Source organism: Ursus americanus, chromosome X (assembly GCF_024610735.1).
Source record: "Ursus americanus isolate L20-20 chromosome X, mUrsAme1.1.p, whole genome shotgun sequence".
NCBI lineage: Eukaryota > Metazoa > Chordata > Mammalia > Carnivora > Ursidae > Ursus > Ursus americanus.
In genome coordinates, this window is record NC_142164.1 from 97,265,601 (window position 1) to 97,291,766 (window position 26,166).

Here is a 26,166-nt window from a genome sequence, read left to right on the forward strand (position 1 = left end):
TCAAGTTTCATTTGAAAGCCGCACAGGTTGGGGTGCCCAGCTGGCTCAGTTGGTGGAGCATGCAACCCTTGATCTTGGGGTTATGAGTTCGAGTCCCACAACGGGTGGAGAGATTATTTAAAAATGAAATCTTAAAAAAAAAAAAAGTGGCATAAGTTTCTTGTCACATCAGCTTGGTGATCAAACCTTACATCAAACAGACGTGGCCATATCACACTCTGCCAGAAAGGGGAAAAGACTCTGGAATAATTACATAATCTACCACAGATGTGAAATCTTGATATTGGAAAGCCATCAGTTCTCTCCAAAGTGATTAGTTTCATGCAATCCAAAAAACTCCCAGTGTGTTTATTGCTCTTATTGCCGGGGACTGATGGATTTAGCTTGTGTTTCTCTCATGTGTTTTGCTTTTGCAGAACCTGGAAAGCTGATTCCAAAATGCTTATGGCAGTACACAGTACCAAAACTTGCCAAAGCCATTTTAAAGGGGGCCATTGAGGAGGGGAAATTTCCTTTATGAGATATTCCTCCTCATTATAAAGGTATATAAACTGTGAGATTGGGACATTGGGACAGAAATAGACTCAGCAACTCCACTTCAAGGAATACAGCGTAAAGGTACTATTACACAGATGGTTACGAAGAGATGCTCAAGAATTTGTAGCCTAAAAATTGCAGTTTGTAATAGCATAAAATTGGAAATAACCTATATGTGCATTGATAGTTGAATGAATAAATACTTCGTAGTCCATGAAAAAGCAGAATACTGTATTAACTTTTTAAATGACCCAGATCTATAAATATTAATATGTGTAACTCTTTTTTTTTCCCTTAAATAGGCTCTAGGGCCAGTATGGGGCTTGAACTCATAATACTGAGGTCAAGAGTTGCATGCTCTATCGACTCAGCCAGCCAGGTGCCCCAGTATGTGTAACTCTTTTTTTTTTTTTTAGATTTTTATTTATTTATTTGACAGAGAGAGAGACAGCCAGCTAGAGAGGGAACACAAGCAGGGGGAGTGGGAGAGGAAGAAGCAAAGCAGTCTCCCAGCGGATCACGCCCTGAGCCGAAGGCAGACGCTTAACGACTAAGCCACCCAGGCGCCTCTCCCAGTATGTGTAACTCTTAAGAACAGACGACAAATGGAAAAAAAGGAAGTTGCAAGACCCATACTTTATAATAACATCTATATAGACCTTTTAAAATATAAGCAATACCATATATTATATTCATATAATACACACACTACCTATATTATTTATGCATATACATATATGGAGTTAAGTATTCATATTTTGTATATACATTAAATCTATCATTCTGGTTAAGATAAGATCTTGGTAAATTTGGGACAATGGTGAACTTGAGGAGAGAGAGAGAGGAGAGGAATGGGTTTGAGGGGTCAATATGGAGGGCTTCATCTATTCCTGAAATGTTTCATCCCTTAGAATATATCTGAAGCAGGGGCGCCTGGGTGGCTCAGTCAGTTAAGCATCTGATTTTGGCTCAGGTCACAATCTCAGGGTTGTGGGATCGAGCCCTTCATCTAGCTCTCACTCAGCAGGGAGTCTGCTGGAGATTCTCTCTCTGCCTCTCTCTGGGCCTCTGCCCCTCCCAGCTGCACGCAGGCGCCCGTGTGCACTCTCCCTCTCTCTAAAATAAATTTTAAAATCTTCAAAAAAATAGAATGTATCTGAAGCAAATATGGCAAAATGTTAATGTACCAAGTGTCAGATACACAAGTATTTATTTCTCAGAACTTTGTATGCTTGCAGTACTTCATAATGAAGTATTTCTAGCACCGAGCAACAGTCAGTTAACGTTTTCTACCGCAAACTGCCAGACATCTTTTATTTATATACATATGCAAATATGTAAGTTCAGATTTTAAACAATAGTGAGTTCACAGACTTCATAGTACTTTATTACATACTATTTTCACTCAATAGCATCATGAATATTGTTTATGTTAATGAATATTTATTTAGAATATCTTCATGGTTTATAATACTTCATTATATATTTGTATCATGATTTTTAACCAATCTTGTATTCTCATATATTGTTTCCAATATTTCATTGTCATAATCTAAACTGCAATAGAGGTTATTTTATTGTCTTTGTTCAATTATGTGATTATATTTTTACAAAAAATTCCTTCAAGTGGAGAGGCTTAGATAAAAGAAATGCTCTTTTGAAAGCTTCAAAGCATATTGCCAAGTTGCCCTTCTGAAAATATATCCCAATTTATACTTCAAACGTGACTGAGATTCTATTTTTTTCTATTTTAGTCTTTACCAGTTTTAATAACCTTTATTTATGGATCTTTGGAATGCCTAAATGTCCCAATTGACCGAGGGCAGCTAGGGCTATTTCTCTAAAAGCTAGTGGTCCTACGAGAGCTGTATTTGCTTAAATGTAAAATTTCTCAACAAACTACATATAATTATAAATTGCACTTTGCTGAGTCATAGGAAATCTAACAAATCTTGGGAAAATATTGTCTATACCCTTGAGGCCAGTGTTATACATTTCATTATAGGTATTTTGAACTCTGCAGAAAGTATGCAGTTTTCTTTTACTTCAACTGGTGACTTAACTCGTCCTGAAGTCTAATTAGTCTAATTGGATGGGGAGATTAAAAGGTCGAGGAAACAAATCCAGAGCAAGAGGGTTTTATTCCATTGGCAATTTCCTGCTGTTTCTTGAAATTGCCCTGAGCGCCTGAGTGACAATTCCCCTTTCGTTTCTAACAACAGACCAATGAAAATTAAAATCATGTTCCAGGTTTTGGTGATAGTGGGCCTCACCCTTCCAGTTTCTGGTTTGACAAGTACTCGGGATACAACAAAACAAAACCTTAACCAAGTTAGTGTGGTACCAGGTGAACTGAGATACAGAAGAGGTCACTTTGGAGGATCTTATTAAAGTTTTAACCCTTGGGGCACCTGGGTAGCTCAGTCAGATAAGTGTCTGCCTTCAGCTCAGGTCATGATCCCAGGTCCTGGAATCGAGTTCCGCTTCGGGCTCCTTGCTCCTCGCTCCTCAGGCAATCTCCTTCTCCCTCTGCCTCTTCCCCCCCACCCCATCCCCACCCTGCCGTGCTCGCTCTCTCTCTCAAATAAATAAATAAAATCTTTTTTTAAAAAAGTTTTAACCTTTACTACAAACTTCTTATTACCTAAGAAATGACTTAAGCAAAATAATAATAAATAAAGATGTTTTAAGTGAAAAAATCGCATAAGTAAAATATGTCCTTGTATGATGGCTGTAGGTTAGGCCTCTATAAGCCCTAATGGACACAGAGGACATAATGAGCCCATATTTTGGATCTGGTGAATGAGATTAAAGAAGCATACTCAGATTTCAGTCGACACCCAGAAAACTTTCTTGACTCAGCTTTTATAACCCAAGGACAACTGCCTATAATTTTATTGAGGTTTCTTTTTTTTTTTTTAAGATTTCATTTATTTATTAGAGAGAGAGACAGCCAGCGAGAGAGGGAACACAAGCAGGGGGAGTGGGAGAGGAAGAAGCAGGCTCTCAGCAGAGGAGCCTGATGTGGGGCTCGATCCCATAACGCCGGGATCACGCCCTGAGCCGAAGGCAGACGCTTAACCGCTGTGCCACCCAGGCGCCCCTTATTGAGGTTTCTTAAATTGCATTCCCAGTAGGGCTTCTTCATGTAGTAACAAATTATTTTTATGGGCAATCTTCTAGTTCCAACTAAACTACAGACCTATTGGTCTGCTGATCACTCAATTTAAACTCAGTACCTATTCCTACTTGATACATTTTATGTACAAGATTGTTCAGACAATATTTCACTTGGGCATGAATGGCTACTAATATACTCTTTCATAACTTTTGGGAACATCTGTTAAGAATAACAAATTATAGGGGCGCCTGGGTGGCACAGCGGTTAAGTGTCTGCCTTCGGCTCAGGGCGTGATCCCGGCGTTATGGGATCGAGCCCCACATCAGGCTCCTCTGCTGAGAGCCTGCTTCTTCCTCTCCCACTCCCCCTGCTTGTGTTTCCTCTCTCGCTGGCTGTCTCTATCTCTGTCGGATAAATAAATAAAATCTTTAAAAAAAAAAAAAAGAATAACAAATTATATGTCAGTTTAGTTTAAGTGACTACTCCTTAACCATTGACTGTCAGATATGAATGGCAACTCACTGATCTCCATAGGGACCCCTGATTATTCATACTTATTAGGGCCCTTACCTCAGCACCACTGTGAGAAATAAGGTCTGTTCAAATGGCCTCCAGAGAGCTAAGTCAATATAAGTGGTGTAATATAGGTCTGTATTCCACCGCCCTCCCCTCGCTTTGCATCTTGCCTGTTTGCAAAACCCTCTCTTAGATAGCCTAGAGTCATCCCTTCTCACTTTAAGTCCCATTGTAGAATAGAAAGATTTGTATCTTTCGCTACTGACATGAACTTGTAGCAATATCAATAGACAATTAGTTGTAATCTAATTATCATCAGAAATACTTCTAAGGATAAATTACTCTAAAACACTGTTATTTGGGGGCAAATGATCCTGTATCACGATTAAGATCGGCTGCAAGTGATAGCAACTCAAACACCATTAGCTTCAATACAATTGAAGTTTATTTGTCTCTCATATACTGAGGTACGGGGTTTATCTCCCATACTCCACAGAGCACGTCTTACCTTGGCCTCCAGCTCACTAGCCACTTTCTTCCTCATCCTTCCCGATCAGCGTAATGTCACCAATGCAATGAATCAATGTGATACTCGGTGGAACTGCCCAGATCTCTTTGGACTACGTGGTAACAGAGGATAGGCAAGGTAACAGAGCCTTGTGGCAAGGCAGTAAGTGCCTATGGGAAAGACAAGAACACATCTGCCAAATTAAGGGCTGCATATCATGTACCCGAGACCATGTTAATCTGTTCTAACACTGATACCATGTCTGGCATGGCAACCATGAATGGGCCTATCATGGAACGGTCCAGGATCATTTCTCTGGATTCATCCAGTTTCTGCGGGGGCCAGACCACGAGATTATTTTAGGTCCTTAAGTGTACCAGTAATCACCATCCCCTCGGATACAATATTGGTTTTGAGTTACTACCTTGGCTGCTGGGGTAAGGGTGAGGAAGTATAGGGTAGAGGAAGGATCGTGTTTCATCCATTTGGCCTTCCCTATTGTGATGGCTTTCACCCCACACACAGCCCAAGCACCAATGTGGGGATTAACTCAATTGCCAAGTTATGTCCATCCCAATTATGCATTCAAGGACTAGGAAAATTACTAATGGGTGGGTCCCTAAAGAAAGTAGAGACAATGTAAGTTGGGCTTTGGCCCCTATGTGTCTCCACTCTAACAAGAGACCTGACGATGCTGTGTCTGTTTATCAAGGCCAACTTGGAGTCTACGTCCAATCATCCTCCAAATGTCTGCATATTTCCCTTTCCTACCTGTAGGTGGGCAAAAATAGTTTTCCCTCTAGTCTTCTGGGTTGTTGGCTTAGACCACACCCTGCAATAAATGACAGTTTCACAGGAGAAAAACAGAAGTCTAATAATGTGGGAGCACCCAGCTGGCCCAGTCAGTAGAGTGTGTAACTCTTGATCTTGGGGTTGTAAGTTTGAGGCCCATGCTGGGTAGTTGGGTATAGAGATTACTTAACAATATTACTCAAAAATAAAATCTTTAAAAAGAAAGAAGAAGAAGAAGAAGAAGTTTGGGATGTCTGGGCGGCTCAGTCGGTTAAGCGTCTCCCTTTGGCTCAGGTCATGATCCCAGAGTCCCCCCACCAGGCTCCTTGCTTGGTGGGGAGCCCGCTTCCTCTCTCTGCCTGCCACACCCCCTTCTTGTGCTTTCTTTCTCTCTCTCTCTCTCTCCCTGACAAAATAAATACGATCTAAAAAAATAATAACAATAAAAGAACAAGAAGTTTAATAATGTGTATACCTCTTGTAAATATGGGAGATACCCAGGAAAACTGAGTAACTCCCTGAGATGGCCCAAACCACCCCCTGAAATACCATCTTCAGTCAAAGACAAAAGATGTTTGGGGGGAAGGGGAAGATCAGTTATGGGAGGTGACCAGGAAAGGCCCAGTAATCAAGGGTGTGGTTTTTATGCAAATTTAAGTCCTTGCCTTCTCCAGGGATAAAAAGTTTCTAGAAATTTACAGTCACTCTTTCCTTCCTGGTACAGGGAGGGACACACACTTACAAAAGCAGATTAACCCTTACAAATGGACTGTCTCCTACAAAAACCGGCAACTTCTACTCAGTTCTCAGAGCTTCTCCTATGTCTGCAGTTTCTTAAAAATAAACATCCCCAAATAATCCTTACACCAAAGAGGCATATTTGGGGATGGGAAATTCTGCTCCCCTCCCCTTCCCATACAGGTACCTGAGTAAACAGCTGGTTGCCTTGGGAAAACACTGGGGAATCATGGTGATCTACGTTGTCATGGTGTTGCAGGTTCCTTCCGCCTGGGGAGCTGAAGACATGGCCGCCTCGTAATTCAATACATTCCAGTACTGAAAACTGGCTGGAGGGACAATGAAATGGGCAACGGGTCATGACTTTTTATTGGAGCAACACTCTAAGCCTTCTGCATGTCCACCTTTGCCTCCTTTCAATTATACAGTAGTCCCCCCACCCCTGCCCTTATTCTCGGTCTTCCTTCCTGCAGTTTCATTTACCTGTAGTCAACTACAGTCCGGAAGCAGATGACCCTCCTTCTTAGGAACCATCAGAAGGTCAATGGTAGCCAAACGCCAGGTCACAATGCCTGTACGATTCATTTCACTTCAATTCAGCAGCGAAGTATCTCATCATCTCACATCATCGTAAGAAGGGTAAATATCATAGAGTAAGGTATTTTCAGAGAGAGACAGAGACCATATTCACATCACTTTCATTACAATATATTGTTATAATTGTTCTATTTTATGGTTAGTTATTGTTGTTAATCTCTTACTGTACCTAATTTATAAATTAAACTTTATCACAGATATGTATGTATAGGGAAAAGCGTAGTATATACTGGGTTCAGTAGATCCATGGTTTCAGGCATCCACTGGGGGGCCTGGAACATATCCTCTGCAGATAAGGGAGGACTACTGTATTTATTTATTTATTTATTTATTTATTTATTTATTTAATTTATTTACGTTGGAGAGAGAGAGAGAGCACGTGTGAGCCCGCGCATGTGTGCATGAGCCAGGGGAAGGGGAGGAGGGAGAAGAGGGAGAGGGAGAGAATCTCCAGCAGACTCCCCACTGAGCAGAGGCCACCGCTGCAGGGCTCAATCAATCTCTGGACCCTGAGATCATAACCTGAGCTGAAACCAGGAGTCAGACACAACCAAATGAGCCACCCAGGCGCCCCAGGACGATTGTGTGGATTAAGCAGCATCCTTGTGTGCCCGTTGGTTTTCCCCTAGGTAGCTACAGTTAAGCCCCTAGCGAGCTGTAGTTTTATAACCATCCTCACGATTCTCTCCTATTTAAAGCTCCTTGGTGGCTACTCCATCCTTTCTGGTCGAGGTAATTGCATTCCCATAGCTTCCGGCGGTTAAACACCACCCTGTGGCCTCTATTGCTTTTCAGTCCCGTTTTATCATCTCCTTCACTATCAACAAGCCAAACTTCGTGATGGTCTCTGTCTTAACCTACAGTAGAAGCCTCCACTAAATGCTTCAGTAAGGCTGATATCCAGCTCCCCAGCACATTTCTGATGGTCTCGGTGAATGATTTGTCCTCTGGATTTTTCCATGCAGCATAATCCACTGGTGAGTCATCTGGTCTCGGGTAATATATGCATTCCTGTCTTCCCACCTCTCTCAGACTCTTAATTCCTTGCTCCATTGTTTGTTGTGATAATTTCGGCATTTCAACTACGCTCAGTTTGGGCTACCACTTTCTCCAGGCATCTAGAAACTTCCCTAACAGACCCCATCTCCAGGGTCCTTGTCAGGGTATCCCAAGAGAGTGCCAGTCAGACAACAAACTCTGCCTTCTCCATAGTTTTCAGGCCCATGAATCAATCATCCGCAAAACCCAGTCCACTGTTTCTCGCACAGCTCCTGCTGGCACATACTGACAGGTCTTGGAGCTCCCCTGGGGTATGGTCCCCTTCCTCCTTTATCAGGCCCAGCCCTTCCCCAGCTGCGTTATGCTGTTGCATGATTCTAGTTATGGGCCTGGCAACCAAGAGATAAGTTGGGCAGATCCTGAGCAGGGCGGGGTGGGGGGGGGGTGGGGAGGGGTGCGCCGTGCAGCTGTCGCCTCATGGGGGAGAAAATTCTACAATATCTTTCCACGCTGGAGGTGGGGAGCATTCTAGCTCTTAATAGGGAGAAGTGGGTCACCTTTGAAGGCTCTCAGGGTTCAAAGGAGCCTGGTATTAAAGAACAAAAGTCAGCTGAGTACATTTTAAAGATCTTAGCGGCTTTATTTAGCGATCCATGAGTTGGGCAGCATCCAATCTAGCCAAGAGAAAGGAGCTCCAAAGAGCTGTACAACTCAAGAGGGCTTTATAGACCAACATGAGTAGGAACAAGGAAGCTGTGCCGGGTGTTTGCTGATTGGTTGAAGTGGGGTTACTTTCCTTATCCGGAGCCAGGGGAAGTCTTGGAGCCCGGTCAGCTCACTTGTGTTGGACAGGCACGTGCTGACTGGTTGACCTAGGCCTTCCTTTCCTGGGAAAGCCAAGTACAGAAATTTCGTACGGTTTTTGCTGTGCAGCCATGGGGCTGAACACGAATGACTTCAACCTGTCCCTAATCTGCTTTCTTGAACCCCTGGGAAGCCCAAATCTTCAGGGGCCTGCACCCACATATCCTCATCTCACGCAGCAGAGTGCTGGGGTGCCCCCAACAGGGCTCCGACCTTGCCGGAACGCACCGCCCCAGTCAAGCATTGGACCAGCTCTGAAGGCCGATGAATGTAACTATTTAATCTTGAGTTCTGCCGTCAGCTTTTTCTGCTCTCCCACTGCAGAAGATAAGAGCCTCTTTGTAAACTACCAGAGAGGACTTCAGGCCTTCACACCTGGTTTTCAATTGTGTATTGACTGCCCTTGGTTTTTCATTATCTCTCTGTAGGGTATTACGGAACAGAACAGCAACCAGACAATTCCATTGTTCTCGTCTGCGAGGCCTCCTCCACCCTCTCCTGCAGCCTCCACCCCCCACCTCCAGACTTCTCAAACCCTTGCACCAGCCCGAGCATTCCCCTCCGTGAGAACCTTCCGCAAATCACAGCCAGTGTACGTTTTAGCAATGAGACCAGCCCATTCTCCGGGCCCCACACACTACCCAGGCTGGGGGCTTGATGTCCAGGCCGGTGGTGAGCAACCGGCACCGACCTCCACCCTTTCTCCTAGCTCTCTCAGGCCACTTCGAGGCCCGGCTGCGTCCGTTCAGATAACTCTGGGCCGCAAACAAGGAGGCAGAGCGAAGAGTGAAAAATGTTCCTCGGATGAGTTTAACATGTGGGTAAAATGAAGGCAGAGGACACAGAGCCAACAGAAAGCCTTCCGACTGTGTTGCAGATCTGAGCCGATGGAAAAGAAAAGGAGGAGAAAGAATCGGGCAGAGAGAGCCTCAGACCGCAGGGCAGATCAGCCGAAGAGCTCTGAGCCAGGACGGCCCGTTCCGGAACAGCGAGGGCCGGCAGAAGCGGCCGGGCCTTTGTAGCCGGGCTCAGTCTTTAGCTAGAGCTTCCCCGAGGAGAGCAGGGCCCCACAACCCTGGGCAGAGGCAGGGCCCGAAGGCACAGCCGCTGGAGGCCGGAGGCCGGAGGCTCCCCGCACTCCCCGCCGGCGCCGGGCAAGTTCCTTCTTGAAGCACGCTGCAGCTGGCACATCTCGGTTGCCGGAGGAGGCAAACACAACACATGCCCCTCCTCGTCTTCCCAGGCAGTAGAACACCTTCTCTACTAACCGAGGACGCCACAGAGACTTTTATTCTTGTAGCTTCTTTTGAAAGAGAACTGCCCCTCCTTCAACCTCCACTAACAGAAAAGTAGACAAAAAGGATAATAGCTACCATTTACTAAGCACCTGCTTCTGTAGATATGAAACAAGGTGCCCGGCGTAAATTATCATTACCCTTTGCCCTATTGCCCGAGAGTAACCCTAATCTCCAAAGAGAGGCCAGCTCACACTATCGGCCGAACTGAATAGAACCAAAGCTACCACCTTCCCCCACTCAGGTTCATGCTCATTCTTTTTTTTTTTTTTTTTAAGATTCTATTTATTTATTTGAGAGAGAGAGAGACAGCGAGAGAGGGAACATAAGCAGGGGCAGCTGGAGAGGGAGAAGCAGGCTCCCCACTGAGCAGGGAGGCCAACCCGGGGCTCGATCCGAGGACCCTGGGATCATGACGTGAATGGAAAGCAGAGGCTTAACGACTGAGCCAACCGGGTGCCTGTCATGCTCACTCTTGTGCCCTTTCTCCCACCACTGTATTTTTTGAACTTCGAACTTGTGTGTGCCTTTGGCTGACCCACATTCCTGGTTCTGTCCGTGGGCTTCTTCAACTTTGACTACTCCTTAGATTTGCGGCTCATTTTTACTTGGTTTCCCTTCCAGGCTTCCATCCCTCAAATACAGTGATGCAGGCTTCAGTGCATTTCCTAGCCCATACCCCGTTACCCTCTAGTCTCTATCCCGGTCATGGTGTAAAAGGCACCCAACAACGGGGCGCCTGGATGGCTCAGTTGGTTAAGTGTCTGACTCTGAATTTTGGCTCAGGTCATGATCTCAGGGTCGCAAGATCAAGCCCCGTGTCGGCTCTGTGCTGGGCATGGAGCCTGCTTAAGATTCTTTCTCAGGGCACCTGGGTGGCTCAGTCAGATGAGCGTCTGCCTTTGGCTCAGGTCATGATCCTGGGGTTGTGGGATCAAGCCCTGCATCTGGCTCCCTGCTCAGCGGGGAGTCTGCTTCTCCCTCTGCCTCTCCCTCTGCTCCCCCTCCCCGCCACTTGTGCTCTCTCTCTCTTTCTCGCTTACTCTCTCTCAAGTAAAAATAAATGAAATCTTAAAAATAAAATTAAAATGAAATAAAGATTCTCTTTCTCTCTCTCTCTCTCTCTCCCTCTGCCTGCCACCCCCCTTCTCTTTCTCTCTCTCCCTCCCTCTCTTTAAAAAAAAAATAAAAAGGCACCCAACTCCATCTTCAGCCTACCCAGGGGTCATCCCTGCTTGGTCTCCATTAGCTGGAGAGTAAGAAAAAAAATTAAATAATCAGGCAAGATAGATATTATCATCCCAATTTTACCGATGAAGAAACTGAGTCCCTGGGGCGCCTGGGTGGCACAGCGGTTAAGCGTCTGCCTTAGGCTCAGGGCGTGATCCCGGAGTTATGGGATCGAGCCCCACATCAGGCTCTTCTGCTATGAGCCTGCTTCTTCCTCTCCCACTTCCCCTGCTTGTGTTCCCTCTCTCGCTGGCTGGCTCTATCTCTGTCAAATAAACTAATAAAATCTTTAAAAAAAAAAAAAAAAAGGAAAGAAACTGAGTCCCAAACTGAATTTGGGTAATTGCTCAAAAGCTAGTATATTATGCAGCTAGGTGTCTTAGATAGTTAAGACACATTATTTAAAGCTTAAGAAAAAAGGGGGATTAAGTTGTGTCAGGGAGCAAGAATTCCTGTCCCTTTCAAGGGTCCTTCTAGCTGGACTAAGAATCAAACTGGGGGAACCTGGGTGGCTCAGTCAGTTAAGTATCTGACTTCGGTTCAGGTCATGATCCCAGGGTCCTGAGATCGAGCCCAGCCTCCGGCTCCCTGGCTCAGTGGGAAGTCAGCTTCTCCCTCTCCCTCTGCTCCCACCTCTGCTCGTGCTCTTTCTCTCACTCAAATTTTTTAATTTATTTTTTAATTAATTTATTTTTTTATTTATCTGAGCAAGAGAGAGAGAAAAAGAGAGAGAGAAGGAGAGAGCACAAGCAGGGGGAGGGGCAGAGGGAAAAGCAGACTCCCCTCTGAGCAGGGAGCTCGACTTGGGCCTTGATCCCAGGACTCTGGGACCATGACCTAAGCCGAAGGCAGACGCTCAATGGACTGAGCCACCCAGGCGCCCAATAAATAAATACAATCTTTAAAAAAAAATAAGAAGAATCAAACTGACATAAGACAGATTAACAGAAGAAAATCAAATTAAATAGTGTATGTACAAGAAATCCACACAGACATAGAAATTCCAAAGACAGTCAGGCAAAATGAGGTATTTATGTCACCCCGAACTAAGGAAAAGGGGTAGGGGTCTGGGACTTCAGAGGAAAGAAATGCACGTCACAGGGCAGTAAGAAGAACAGATGTTTGGTAATTAGATGTTTGTCCTACCATACAGATGGGTCACTCAGATAAAGTTTTTCTCTGATAATAACCCTTATTCTGGGAAAAATCCCCAATTTAGATTCTTCTGTGTGGTTAAGAGAGGAGCAAAAGTTTCTCTTGAGCCCACAGGGTCTTGATTGCCTTCAGGTCAGAATAATCTTCATGCTAAAGTGGCCCATCTTGGGATGGCCCGTCCCTGGCCCCTACAGTTGCATGTCCTTTCAAAGCCATCTTGGGATATTGACAGGATACTCAAGGATTATTTAATTATCTAGGGGATATATATCTGTGTGTAACTGCCATTTATTATTAATTAAGGGCTCAGATTCTGAGGTTATGTGGCAATTCTTCTGTCCAACAGAAAATAGAGTCCCAAAGTTAGTTTCGTTGCCCTTCGGACGTTAATCAGTTTTGTCTCTAACTTAGCAAATTTATCTCAAACTGCTTTTCCTAGTGGACTATAAATATGCCAGCCCTCAGAATGCTCCTTGAAGCAGCCTTACCATCTTATTAATCCTCTCATTAATAAGTTGAATAAAATCTTTGACATGTATCCATTCTATATTTGTACAAGCACTATGTTTCTAACTTTTGAAAATCATTCTTTGATACTCTGATGTTTGACTTCCAAGTCCTTGGTCTTTTCCGATACTAGATGACCTTTCAAGATGGGCATGCTGATATAAATTGGAACAGGAATAAAGTTGTCACCCCCTGAGGTTAATTTTCTCTAGAATTGAGATAGCTTATGCTACTTATCTCCCTCATGTCAAAGATAGGCCCCCATCTTGGGCCAATTGTTTGAGAAGAGCTTTCCTCTCACAGAGACTTCTGGTAAAAGGGACAGCTTGGGTACAGTGACTATGAGATCTATCTAAATTGTTGCTGAAATTTTTGAAATCTTCACATACAGCCTATGCCATCGAAGCAGAGGCTTAAATTCCCCCTTTGAGGGTTCTTTTGCATTTGGAAGCCTCTGGGATACCTAAAAGTAAAGCCAAGACCTTATTCCAGAATGGACTTTGAGGAGTGAGGGGAGGGGCAGAGGGAGAGAATCTGCAAGTAGATTCCCCACTGAGTGAAGAACCAAATGCAGGCCTGAGGCCTGATCAGTCTCACGACCCATGAGATCACGACCTGAGCTGAAACCAAGAGTCAGATGTTTATCGAAAACCGGGGATGTACTGTATGGTGACTAACATAATATAATAAAAAATCATTATAAAAAAAAAAAAAAAGATGTTTAACCAACTGAGCCGCCTGGGTGGCCCTGACTTATTTTAAGTAAGAATAATACTTGAAGAATCGTGGAATATGCCACCCCAAAATATGCCTCTTTGGCGTAAGAACTATCTTGAAGTGGCATATTTTTGAGAAAAAGTAGACACTGAAGAAGCTCTAAAATCAAAGTAGAATGTACCCTTTTGTGAGAAAAACATATGTTTAGAAGGTTAATCTCCACTTGCAAGCGTGTCTCCCTCTCAGTACAGGAAGGGAAGGATGACTCTAAATTATAAGAAACTCATCAACGGAGAAGGCAAGGGCTTAAATCTGTAGAACAATTTGTGTTTTTCCGATTGCCTTCCGTACCAGGCCTCCCCCAACCGCCAACATCTTTCTTTTGTCTTAAGCTGACATTTCTATTTCAGGTGATATCATAGGCCATTTCAGAGAGTTTTACTCGGTTTTCCTGGTCTCTCCCATGTATACAGGAGGTACACATGCTATTAAACTTCTGTTTTTCTCCTGTTGATGTGTCTTTTATTGCAGGTGATCTCAGCCAAGAGCTCAGAAGGGTAGAGGGAAAATTACTCCCCTTGCCTTACATGGTTATTCAAGGGGGATAGTTACTGAAAGGATGCATAAGGAGGGTTCGAGGATTCTGGAAATATTCTCTTTTTTGATCTGGATACAACTCGCACGTGTGTGTACACTTGGTGAAATTTTGTAGAGCTACGCACTTAAGATTTGTACATTACATATATGTTGTATTTTAATTAAAAGTTTACAGTGGGGGCGCCTGGGTGGCACAGCGGTTAAGCGTCTGCCTTCGGCTCAGGGCGTGATCCCGGCGTTATGGGATCGAGCCCCACGTCAGGCTCCTCTACTATGAGCCTGCTTCTTCCTCTCCCCCTCCCCCTGCTTGTGTTCCCTCTCTCGCTGGCTGTCTCTCTCTCTGTCAAATAAATAAATAAAATCTTAAAAAAAAAAAAAAGTTTACAGTGATATGGGGTGGGGGAATTGGTGGTACAGGTGATGGGGATTAAGGAGGGCACTTGTCATGATGAGCCCTGGGCGATGTATGGAATTACTGAATCACTATATTGTGCACATGAAACTAATAGAGCACTGTATGTCAACTATGCTGAAATTAAAATGAAAAAAAAAAGTTTACATTGTTATTCCACTTTCCTTTTGCACTAGGGACACTCCTTTTCAGTGAACTCAGGGTTTAGAAAAAATTCCAGGTTGGGAAGTGTCTTGTAATCACTTCTGCCCAGGGTGACCAACTTATCCCAGTTGGCCTGGGACTTCTCTGGGTTGCTTGCTTGCTTGTTTGTTTGTTTGTTTGTTTTTAAGTAGGCTCCACATCCAGCATGGAGCCCCATGAGGGGCTTGAACTCATGACCCTGAGATCAAGACCTGAGCCGAGATAAAGAGTTGGACACTTAATTGACTGAGCCTCCCAGGCATCCCCTTTCCTGGTTTTTGTACTGAAAGTTCAGTTGGTCACCCTATTTCTGCCTATAAGTATAATAGAATTTGGGAAGGAGTTATTAACTAAACTAACTAAACTAGCTAAAAAGAATTGACTAACTTTCTGGAATGGGGGAAGAAGACCATACATTATAATTTCCATAAATTATACAATGCTTATTGTTTACTCTTCATCACAATCAATGAAAGATCTCTCTTTGGAAAATCAAAGACACATCATATCACTTTGAAAAGTCAGAACCTACATTAACTTAAAAGCATGAGTCACACGCGCGCGCACACACACAACCATCTGAACCTAGATCCAGAGGGAGCCATTCAGTTGGAAAGTTTACTTTTTAAAAGGTCAAGTTATTCTCCCTGAAGTTCCTGTAGACAAGTGATTTTAGAGATAGAAGCCCCTTGAGATCTAAAGGAAATGCTATTATAATATAAATAAACCTCATGCAACCCAGCTGTGACATTTGATACCAGAGAGAATATGACCGAAAACACACAGCACCACTCTGGCTTTTCTCAAACAGAAAGGGAATTGTCAGAGACAACTATAACTTGCAAGGACAAAGCCCAAAACGTGTTAATTTCCATTTATAGGATGAAGGCTGAAGATGCTGGGGGGTGGATGGTAGGGGTGGGCTGTGGGGATAGCTACCCAACAGAAGTACTGAATTCAATCTTGGCTGGACATGCCCAAAATGGGAAGCCAGAGAAGAGAAGACCCAGTTTAAATGAACTTCTCAGTCAATAAGTCTCTTAAACAAAATGTTGCTCCTTTAATGTCTTCTATTACATAGTGATTAAATGGGCTTCCACGCAGATCTGATTAAAAACACTTAATGTGGGGGGCGCCTGGGTAGCGCAGTCGTTAAAGCGTCTGCCTTCGGCTCAGGACGTGATCCTGGCGATCCGGGATCGAGTCCCACATCAGGCTCTTCCGCTATGGGCCTGCTTCTTCCTCTCCCACTCCCCCTGCTGTGTTCCCTCTCTCGCTGGCTGTCTCTCTGTCACATAAATAAATAAAATCTTTAAAAAAAAAAAAAAAACACTTAATGTTCCCTCCAAAATTGCTTTGGGGAAAGCAATCTCATGTCAGGGAAATGAATTCAAAAGGACCTCCCTACAAGGGCTGAGGGAAATTTGCACCTTCAATCCACAATTTGGAAAATATCAGGCTTTAAATTACTTTTGGAAGTTTACAAATTAAATTCAAGAAGCCTGATACTAAGTGAGGTGATCTTTAGACAGTCCATATACACATTTAGTCTTTAAAACTACCCTTTTTTTTTAAGGTAATCTCTACACCCAATGTGGGGCTCAAACCCACGACCCCAAGATCAAGAGTCAAGCTCTACCGACTGAGCCAGCCAGGCGGCTCTCAAAGTATCCTTTTAACAGAGGTGATTACCAATATTCTTCAGTAGAATGTACTTGTTTACCAGAGTAAACTATTTGAATAGCGTGTTTTATAAGTGCTAGCTTTTATAAAGTATCTCCGTTTCAGAGGCAGTACTTTGAACTTTTGCCTTCATGACTTTTGGACACACTATGTATTTAAACTTCGCACATGTACAGCTTACTCTCCAGCTATAGCCCTCAAAGGGACCCCTCTGCAGGTTTTTGGATCTTTTCTATCTAGACCCCTCACCCTCCAGTACTTCACCGAGCATACGCATCTCCTCTCACTGGACGATCTTTCTGGACTTCATCAGTGAAGGGGAGCAGAACTTGCCATCCCCAAATAAGCCTCTTCGGCATATTGATTATATTGGGCTGATTATTTTTGAGAGGCTTCAGACGCCAGAGAAATCTCTAAAACCAGAGAGGTTGCCCTTTTGTCTTTTTGTTTTGTCTTTAAAGGTTTTATTTTGAAGTGATTTCTACACGGGGCTATCAAACTCACCACCCAGAGATCGAGGGTCACATGTTTCACTAACGGAACCAGCCAGGAGCCCCAGAAGCTGCCCTTTTGTAAGAGACATTTAAATGTATAGGGGAAATCTCTATCTGTCAGAGTGTCTCCCTCTCTGGACCGGGAGGAAAAGAATGACGTATCAGTGGAGAAGGCAAGGACTTAAAATCTGTAGAACCACCATAACCTTGTTTATTGTGCTTTCCTGGTAACCTCCCATAACTGACTCTGTGCCCCAACATCTTTTCTACGTTAACTCTACCCCCAACGTGGGGCTTAAACTCATGACCCCAAGATCAAAAGTCACGTGCTTTACTGACTAAGCCAGCGGGAGTCCCATCTTCTTTTGTCTTCAGCTGGAGACGGTATTTAAGGTGGTAGGTTAGGTCATTCGGGAGGAGTTACTCAGTTTTCCGGGGTCCTTCCCATGTATACAGGAGATATACATCCTACTAAACTTGTGTTTCTCCCGTTAATCTGTCTTTTACGGGGGGAGGGGCGTTCAGCCAAAAACGTAGAAGGAATGGAGGTAGAAGTATTTTCCTCACCTACGTGGGCAACGATGTGCATTCCGACAGTCTGCTTGGCCTTGTGTCCACTTGGAAAGAGACGCCTCTCAGCCTTTTCCACATGTGACTCCAATTCTTCCCTCCAAATGGATTGTCTGGCAAAAGCCATAGCTTACCACAATTGTGGGGAGCATCATTCGCATACATGATCCAAGGGGAGCCAGTCAACTAGAGCTGTGTGATGCCTAAGCCCTGTCGTGCCCTCCGGTTCTATTTCCGTTCTCGTGGAAGGAGGACTGGTACTTGTTCACACTGCCCTTAAAGCCACAGTTTCTATGCTTTTATTTTTTGATTGTTTACCCCATCAGTAGTAAGATTTTCGATCACAATCTCCAATATATATACATACCTTTTTTATGAAATATACACGTGTCAACATACACACACGAATTTTAAGTTTAAAATACAAACTAAATACGTACAGAACTTCTTTCTCTCCCTCTCCCTCTGCCCCCACCCCCTCTCTAAAATAAATAAATCTTTAAAAAAAAAAACGCACCCAGGTTAAAAGTGAACGCATGGGAAACTATACACCATACCAACACTAATCAAAATAAAGCTGGACTGGTTATATTAATATCAAATTAGATTTCAGAGCAAAAAATAATACCAGGGATAAGGAGGGTCATTTTCTAATGATAAAGTAGTCAACTCATCAATAGTAGATAAATCATAAATATCTATGAACTTATTCACACGACTTTAAAATACCTGAGACAGGGGCACCTGCGTGGCTCAGTCGGTTGAGCAGCCAACTCTTGATTTCGGCTCAGGTCATGATCTCAGGGTCATGGGATGGGGCCCGGCGTCCAGCTCCACACTCAGCACGAGTCTGCTCAGGATTCTCTCTCTCTCCCTCTATCCGTCCACCAGCTCCTGTTCGCTCTCTCTCTGAAATAAATAAACGAATAAATCTTTTTTTAAAAAATAAAATACCAGAAGCAAAAACTGATAGAACTAAAAAGTAAAGTACGGAATACCTTAATTACAGTCAGATATTTAAATATCCCCCTCTCAATAATTAATAGAACAAGTAAGCAGAAAATCAGCAAGTACATGGAGAGGTAAGCACTTATCAATTCACATGACCCAATTAACGTCTATAAAATATTCCATCCACCAAGAGCAGAACAGGCAATCTTTCCAAATATATGTGGAATATAAATCACAGTGTGGGCCATAAAGCAAGTCTCAATAAATTAAAAAGAATTCAAATTATGCAGAGTGTGTAATAGGACCACAATGGAATTAAACTAGAGATCAAACAAAGATCTCTGGAAAATTCCAAATTGACACAACTTTAATTCATGGACAAAGAAGAAATCTAGAAAAATTAGAAAATATTTTTGACTGTATGAAAATGAAATACGACACATTAGAATTTGCAAGATGCACCTAAAACAGTGCTTAGAGGGAAAGTTACAGCACTAAACACCTACATCCCAAAAGGAAAAAGTCTGAATTCAATGACCTGTTTCCAGGATTAGCTGGGAAGTTAAAGGACTATCCAACCCATGAATAGAGATTCTCTGGCCATGGATGCTCCTTTTGGAGATTCTTATTCTTGGCCTCTTTCGGTAACTGGTAATGACAAGCGGGCCACATCCCTTCATATTCTCACTGCCCCCTCAGCTAGAAAGCAGCCCCACATCCCCATTTCCATCACCTTAGAAGCCTGAGTGGTAACTAGATTCAGGCTCAGGAAAAAGAACACGTGGGAAAGGCCCTTGAGGCCAGTTTCTAGTCTAGGCAAAAAGAGTGCTCACTCCACACTAGTGATATAATCTGCCTCACCTGGAACAAGATGTCCACACAGAGGTTTGGGGGCCAAAGCACCCCGGAGTGTATATTAGCCTGCTTGGGCCGCCATTAAAAAATACAATAGGCTGGGTGATTTAAACAGCAGAAATGTATTTGCTTACGATTTTGGTGGGAAGTCCAGGATCAAGGTGCCAGCCATTTCAGTTCCTGGTGAGATCGCTCTTGTCGGATTGCAGATGGCCAGATTCTAGGTCCTCACATGGCCCTCCCTCGAGGCCTATGCATAGAGACCAAACGAGATCACTCTTCTTTCCCTGATAAAGCCACTAATTCCATCAGGAGGGCCCTACTCTCAGGACCTCATCTAACCCAACCTCTCTCAAAAGCCTCTCCTAATACCATCACATTAGGGTTTCAACATATAAATGGGGGGAGGGCACAAATCTTCAGTCTATAGTAGAGTTCCTACTAAAATAGCTCTCCCAGAAATCTATAATATGGCAAGTTGCTTGTGGGGAATTCTGGGACTTTGGTTCCAGTCATCATTATCTCCTTCTTGAAGACCCAGCAAATATTATGCATTGTTTTGGACACTGGAAGAGAAAAGCAGCTTTTATTAACTCAGGGCTCATGACATTACAACATTAGTACAATATCCGTAACAAGAAGGGAGATATGCTGCGGCAGGGGTGAGGGGCAGAGAGGGGACTGCTGCGTAGCTGAATGCCAATGGAACGAAAGCAGGACTTCTTATCAAATGTGACTTTGAAGCCTGGGCTCTTCCAATCATCAGCTGTGGGACTTTGGACAGGTTCTATCTTGGAAGCTCAATTTCTACATTTGTAAAATGAGAAGAGTAATAGAAACCACTGTCAAATTTGTTGTGAGATCAGAAGACTGTATGAAGAACACTCGAAAATATTTATTTCAATATTATGTTGCCAATCATTTGGGTCAGTGTCTTCTCGGCCATTATCTCCCACCAGAGACACACATCTGAGACACTGTATCACCTACTCGTGTTCCCACGGGACACGATTTGTGTCCCTCCTCCTCTCTTCTGGGATGAATATTTAGAGACACCAAATTGAGGTTAAGTATCTTCTCACCCAGTCTGAATGCTTTCATGAATTTTAATAGTCTGAATTATATAATCCCAGCATGTCTTCTCCTTGTAAGGAATCGATAAGATCCAACTCTATTCCAATGACTTGGGTTAAATATTTTCCAATGTATTTTAGGATGATGAAAAAGAAAAATCCATTAGTTTATTGGCCCAATAAATATTTACTGAGTGTCCACCAAGTACTGCTCTAGGTACCAGCCATACAGCAGGGAACAAAATACATCAAAGTCCCTTACATTTCACACCAGTGTAAATAACTATAATGACATAAACTTCTCAAAGTCTCTTGACTTTGTTCCGGAACTTCTGTTCAGAATGGTCATTGTCTCCATTCTCAAATAAAATTGGTATTTAATTTGTATTTTGACAATGCAAACTAACGAAGCTATCTTTAGTGCTACGGATGAAGGAATCCGCAGTAGATTTTTTTTTTAAAGATTTTATTTATTTATTCAACAGAGATAGAGACAGCCAGCGAGAGAGGGAACACAAGCAGGGGGAGTGCGAGAGGAAGAAGCAGGCTCCTAGCGGAGGAGCCTGATGTGGGGCTCGATCCCATAACGCCGGGATCACGCCCTGAGCCGAAGGCAGACGCTTAACCGCTGTGCCACCCAGGCGCCCCCGCAGTAGATTTGTTACATGAAATGAACATCAAGAAGATGACATATAGAGAAAATGAACATACTGAGAAGAGAAAGGAAAATCTCTTTGTGACAATCATTCATTTTTCATTCTTCATAAAGGTTTATTTTACATTGTAAGAAGGGAGGAAACATCGTGAAGTATTTAGACTACATTACAAGCTACAGATCCACATTCCATGTACCTAAGAGAGAAGAATTGCAGAAGTAACTTAATCTGACAACCCTACTGAAAAATTCTAACAGTACATGAGTTTTCTCAACTTGAGTTTCCGAAGTCACTGTGTAGCTGTTTTACCAGACTTTCGAAGTCAAGTTTTCGACCGGGCCCAGAAAATCAGCCTTATCGCTAGTTATAACATCATCTTGGAGCATTTATATCCGTCATATCAAGACTAGCAAAAGTGTAGCTGCAACTTTTGGGGTGGGGGTGGGGTTGCCAGGGCTGTCTGCGTTTCCTTTTTCATAGCGAGTCCCAGGACACTGCACGATATGGCTATCTCAGGGAGCCAGTGTTCTATTTCACTGGCCCCAAGCCTCCTACAAGTTGCTGACTCACTTTATGGAGTGGAATTAACAACCTGTCTGAATCAATAGACATCTATGGCAGAGTGCTACTTGTCCCCACATCCATTTTCTCCTTCTTCTGAGGAAATAGAAATTTCAGCTAGGCACAGCATTAACAGAGGTCAGCAAGATCTTGGAAAGCAGCTCACAGGCTTCAGAAGAATAGCTTTGGGGTAAATAAGAAACATTTAGGGACACCGGGGTGGCTCAGTAGTTAGATATCTGCCTTTGGCTCAGGTCATGATCCCAGGGTCCTGGGATCGAGTCCTGTGCGGGGCTTCCCACTCAGTGGGCAGCCTGCTTCTCCCTCTGCCTGCTTCTCCCTCTGCCCGCTTCTCCCTCTGCTTGCCGTTCTCCCTGCTTGTGCTCTCTTTCTCTGACAAATAAAGTCGAAAGAAAGAAAGAAGAAAGAAAGAAAGAAAGAAAGAAAGAAAGAAAGAAAGAAAGAAAAAGGGAAACATGTATAATGTTGAACAGTGCCTGCTGCATCTTCTGCTTTTAGCAACATCCTATAGAGGGATGGACCCAGACAGACAGAGCTAGTCAGACGCCCAGGGGTGAGGGGGTGGGGAGGTTGCAAATCGCCACCACTAGCTGCCCATCTTCTGTGGAACTAGGGCAGCTGCAGGAGGGCATGCAGGGGTGCAGGGCATAGGACAGAGTCTTGGGCAGTAGCACATCTCGGTCAAGTTCCAGAGTCTGTGAGCCCTTCAACCCCTAGGCCCTGCTGCTTCCTGCCTCCTTCCTCCGGAGGAGTTCGTGGCCGAAACAGACTCTCACTGCCCTGAGGCTGACCCCCTGGGATGGTTTCCTCTCTATGTAATTGACAAGCAGCAAACAGACCAGACTCTATTAAATGTTAGAGAGAAATCTGAAAGCCAAAGAAACCAAAAGGCAGGTTTGCAAATGCCTGTGATGATTAGATCCTGCACAGGAAAGGAAAAATAATTTTCCCTTTTTCCTTTGAGGTTCTTGGCAGAGACCCCCCTCCCCCCATAATAAAACACAGATTAATAGGAGAAAGACAAACAAGTTTAATGACATACATACCTCCTGTATACATGGCAGAGACCCAGGAAAAGTGAGTAACTCCCCGAAACGGCTGCAGCCATCTCTTTAAATACCAGCTTCAGCAAAAGACAAAGTATGTTGGGGGTGGGGAGTCAGTTCTGGGAGGCTCTGAGGCCAGGCACGGTAAACAAGGGTGTAGTTGTTATGCAGATGTCAATCCCGGTCTTCTCCGACAGTTTGCACAGCTTGAGTCCACCACCTCTTCCGGGAGGAGCAGGGAGCCACCCTTACAGATGCAGATTCCCCTAAAACATGTAAATGTCTCCCACGAAAGTGTAACTTCTACTCAGTATTCAGAGCATCTCCCAGGGCTGCAGTTTCTTAAAAATAATTGGCCCCAAATAATCCTTATGCTGCAGAGGCATGCTTCGGTGGGGGGGCAAATTCCGCTCCCCTCCCCCTTCAGGCGGTGTTAGGTCCCCAGACTGCTCGGCAAAGAGCGGACGCGAAAGCTGACCCATCCCCAAGAGAGGCCCACTGCGAATGTGGCCATTAACAATCACTGGAAATGAACCTTCTGGAGGGCCATAGAGGACAATGGACAAGGGTTTTCTTTAAGGGAGCAGAGCTAAGGGCTATCAGATGAACTAAGGAATGGGATCCGGCGCTAGGACAAGGAGCTTTCGCGTTTCCAAGCCAGTCGGAGTGCGTAATCGCCAGGAACTGACGATGGCCGAGCGTTGCCACTTTCTGGTGGCACCATGTCCGCTGGCACCCCGCCCCTACTCTACTGTGAAGTTGTGGATGGTGCACATCACTTGTCTTACTTTGTACAGATTGCAGGATTACAAGAAGATACATTAGAACTTCACATCAGGGATCACACATCCCTCCGAGATCCTGAACTTTGAAATGTATGCGAGTGTAGGGAAAGAAAAATCATTCTCTCTACTCTTCTTGGTTATTGGCTGAGACCCACGCTATAATAAAAGAGAGATTAACGGGAGGAAAACAAACAGAAGTTTAATAACATGTGTACCTCCTGTACACATGGAAGAGACTCAGGAAGACTGGGTAACTCCCTGAAATGGCCCAGGCCACCCCCTTCAATACCTTCAGAGAAAGATAAAAGAAAGACATTGGGGGAGAGGGGATGCCATTTATGGGGGGTGACCAGGAAAAGCACAGTAAACGAGGGTAAGGTGGTTATGCAGATTGAAGTCTTGCCTTCTCCATTGATAAGAATTTCTCGTTTTATTTTATTTTCCTAAAGATTTTTCTTTATTTATTTGAGAGAGAGAGAGAAAATGAGCAGAGGGAGAGGTGAAGGGAGGGGCAGAGGGAGAAAGAGAGGAAGAAGCAGGCTTCCCATTCAGCAGGGAGCCAGAAGCGGGGCTGGATCCCAGGACCCTGGGATCATGACCTGAGTCAAAGGAAATGCTTGACCATCTGAGCCACCCAGGCACCCAGGCACCCAAGAGTTTCTGGTTTTAGTTATCCTCCTCTTCCTGGGACAGAGGGAGCCATGCTTACAGAGATTTCTCTTATAAAGGTAAATGTCTCTCTCTCTCTCTTTTTGAAAGATTTTATTATTTTTTTTTAAGATTTTATTTATTTATTTGACAGAGATAGAGACAGCTAGTGAGAGAGGGAACACAAGCAGGGGGAGTGGGAGAGGAAGAAGCAGGCTCATAGCGGAAGAGCCTGATGTGGGGCTCGATCCCATAACGCCGGGATCACGCCCTGAGCCGAAGGCAGACGCTTAACCGCTGTGCCACCCAGGCGCCCCTGAAACATTTTATTTTTTTGATAGAGCACAAGTTGGGGGTGGGAGGGTGCACAGTGCAGAGAGAGGGAGAAGCTGACTTCCCACCGATCTGGGAGCTAGACACGGGGCTCAATCCCAGGACCGTGAGATCAGGACCTGAGCCAAAGGCAGACGCTTAACCCACTGAGCCACCCAGACACCGCTAAAGGTAAATGTCTCTTACAAAAGGATAACTTCTACCAGGTTTCAGAACTTCTCCCGTTATCTGCAGTTTCTTAAAAATAACCAGCTCTCACGATGATCAATATGACGAAGAGTTCTATTTTAGGGTGGCATAATCTGTCCCCCTTCGAGAGCAATGGGATTGTACTGGGGAGTTCTCTACCTTAGCAATGGGTATGTTCTGGTGTGTGGGAAGAAGGGTTCATAGAGGTTTGTGTGTCCAGAAAATCAGAACGACAGGAGCCAAGAGTCCCCCCCCAAATCTGCTTGCCCCTTGTATCATAACAGAATTTTGAGCTGAGTACGTAGCCCCCTAAAATAAGAACTTCATTTCCCAGTCTTCCTTGTAATTAGATGTGGTCATGAAACTAAGCTCTGGCCAATGGGATGTGAGATGGCATGTGGTATGCAACTTTCAGGTGATGCCCTCAAAGGGAAGGCACGTGTCTTCCCCTCTCCCGCTTCCCATTAATTGAAGTATGGAGGTGGTACAGAGCCCTCTGGGGTCAGGAAACTGTGGCAGCATTCTATAGATGGCAGAACAAGATAGAAGGAGTCTGGTGTCCTCATACTATAAAGCACTATACTAGCCTAGACTTTTACAGAAGAGATTTTATTTATCTGTTATACACAGCCAAACTTATTAACTTATTAATAGGCAATTATGTATCATAATCTAGTTCTAGAAACCCAGAATGGAGTATTTTTCAGCTTTGTGTCAGAATGATAACTTTTGTAGCTTCAAGCAATATGAAATGTAAAATGTGACAAAGAATTAATAACTTTACCATATTAAGAAAGTCGTTCAGGGGGCGCCTGGGTGGCTCAGTCGTTAAGCATCTGCCTTTGGCTCAGGGTGTGATCCTGGCGTTATGGGATCGAGCCCCACGTCAGGCTCCTCTGCTGGAAGCCTGCTTCTTCCTCTCCCACTCCCCCTGCTTGTGTTCCCTCTCTCGCTGGCTGTCTCTATCTCTGTCAAATTAATAAATAAAATCTTTGAAAAAAAAAAAGGAAGTCATTCAAATTTGTGAGAAAGACGTTTAACCCCTATAGCTAAGAGAATGAACAGTTGACTGATACTTGAGGAAACATATATGGTAAAGGACAATCACGTGGAAAATGTTTACCCTATAGAGACATCAAATGAGTGAAAAATTAAACTAATCTAGAGATTTCATGTTGCACCAAGTAATTATATTAGCTAGTGCTTATTGAGGACTTATTTCACACTAGGCACTATGCTAAGTGTTTTTAGGTCATTTAATCTTCACAACATTTTATATATGAAGAACTCAGACGGGAAGAGTTTAAGCAACTCACCCAAGGTCACATAATTAGGAAATGCTTAGAGCAAGATTTCAAACCCAGGCATGTCTGATTTTAGAGTCAGGACTTCAACTACTAAACACTATTGCTTCCCACGCCAAAAGAACATATTTTATAATGATGACAAGTTACAATGCTAGAAAGCCTAGTAAAGTTGTTTACTCATTCATTACTGTCCAGTTTGCTCTCAGATACCTCAGTGCCCTTCTCT

At 44.0% G+C, this 26,166-nt stretch overlaps 1 long non-coding RNA gene across 6 annotated transcripts in view; it reads right to left on the reverse strand.

Moving 5' to 3' along the window:
• The window catches only part of LOC123796904 (uncharacterized), a 60,246-nt gene extending 37,383 nt beyond the window's left edge, over positions 1-22,863 (reverse strand). For 3 of the 6 annotated variants that reach the window (XR_015723481.1, XR_015723479.1, XR_015723478.1), the window contains exons 1-6: positions 22,679-22,861; positions 19,456-19,571; positions 18,245-18,424; positions 6,696-6,831; positions 6,400-6,541; positions 4,683-4,852 (exon numbers count right to left, since the gene is read on the reverse strand). This is a non-coding gene — a long non-coding RNA (uncharacterized LOC123796904). Of the gene's footprint in view, positions 1-4,682; positions 4,853-6,399; positions 6,542-6,695; positions 6,832-18,244; positions 18,425-19,455; positions 19,572-22,678 lie in introns of all 6 variants that reach the window. The other 3 variants (XR_015723477.1, XR_015723476.1, XR_015723480.1) reach the window with 3 other exon arrangements.
• Positions 22,864-26,166: the final 3,303 nt, after the last annotated feature.